We start from the raw sequence: 1,761 nt of genomic DNA on the forward strand, positions 1-1,761 counted from the left end.
TCCCTAAACCATGTGTACGATATCGTTCCTGTACTACTATGGACAATATTATCTTATAATCGTTTTGTATTGTACTAGATAAGAATAAATTAACCAGCATAATCCAGTTCTGATCTATCCATCGTAGAAAATGTTTTAGTACTTGATTACTGTTATTAATCATGCTGCTTACGAGGGATTAAAGATAGATCAAAACCCATCGAACCGAATCTGAGATTCGCATAGCGATGTTAGATGATCTGGTAACAAAAATGAATTGAGTCCCTCCGGCATACTCCTGAGTGAATCATTTTATACCCACGTATGCCTGCCTCTCTCTACCGCAAGGAAGATAGTATCATATAACTGGACTAGAGGGATCTATAATAAAATCGAAATCCCGGGGATTAACTGATAAGATATGTAAATACATGGCAGGTAAAGTATAATGGGTTAAAGTACCATACTAGGTCTGACTCTTCATGTACTAGAGTGTTGTTCAACTGAATTAAACCTCGTCTTAAACATAATGAATAGTAGATGAATTTAGTGAAACAAATTAGTCCAATTCAATGCATGCCAGGCCATAGACTGATATACTTTTAACATTGAAATAGTAAATGCCCAGTATTATTGTAAACTAAACCAAACTAAATTCGATATCACATATCATCAAACTTTACTCATTCTTAAATCAGTGCTTCATTTGTATCATGAATGTATCTAGGATGTATGTTACTGTCACCAGAGCGGTGGTAAAGATACAAAAGTACTGCAGTGATGCATTTTAAAGAGCGCAGTCATTGCTAATACTCCAATTTGCTTGGTAGTTGTTGCTTCTGCATATTCTGGATTTATCCCTCTTGATGGGTATTTGCGAACTTCATAGTATAATAGAGATAAACTCCACAACAGTACCTGAGTAATTAATCAAGTAATTGGGATACAATGCTGGAAGTTTAAACATCTACTGAAGGTCTTTATAAAGAAGTGTTAAAATGATTGCTTCTCACTAGCTTTGCCTAGATTTAACAAGTAAAACCAACTTTGTGCATATATCTTCGAGGTTCTCAAGTAATATCTTTTAGACCAAAATTAGTGTGTCTGCTATAATACAAGTATAAATCCATGGGAAAGTCCTTCCAATCTGCTTCACTTTTGTTACAAGCGATTATAATGAGATCATTCTGGTGCCAGAACTAATATGTATGGCATGCCAACGCAAAGAGAGCGAGAAAGATGATGAAAAGCTAAGATACAACATCTAACCAACATTTTAGACTAGAGTTGTATATGGGCTGCACACCAGACGCCAGTAAGAAATGTGTAGGAAAGCCTCCAGCGACATACTTCTGACTAGAGCAATCTTTTACCAATATATCGCAGCTACTTATACGTACATAGGGCGTAGAACATTTGCCAAATTAATACTTGATCCATACCAGTGGTTTTTCCAACAGGATCGCTGAAAATGGTTTCTTCTAAATAACTTCCATGCAGTATGTGTACAACAGTATATTAGTATAAACATTATTTGCCTTGTGATTCCATGTACTATTCCAATAGACAATACGTCACGTTATTTACGTAAAGCTGAATCCCCCACCCGTCTCAAGTTCTTGAAATTGATCAGATTGATTCTGATTCTGATATTCTATAATAATCGTCGCCATTCGATTATTTTTATTAAATGGAAAGGAAGTACTGAAGTGTTACATTGATCCCAGTATTGCAACATGTGTAAATTATCAAAGAGAATTCATCAGTAGTTAGCACTATAAT

The sequence above is a fragment of the Sinohyriopsis cumingii genome, chromosome 17 (assembly GCF_028554795.1).
Source record: "Sinohyriopsis cumingii isolate HCF-2022 chromosome 17, ASM2855479v2, whole genome shotgun sequence".
Taxonomy (NCBI): domain Eukaryota; kingdom Metazoa; phylum Mollusca; class Bivalvia; order Unionida; family Unionidae; genus Sinohyriopsis; species Sinohyriopsis cumingii.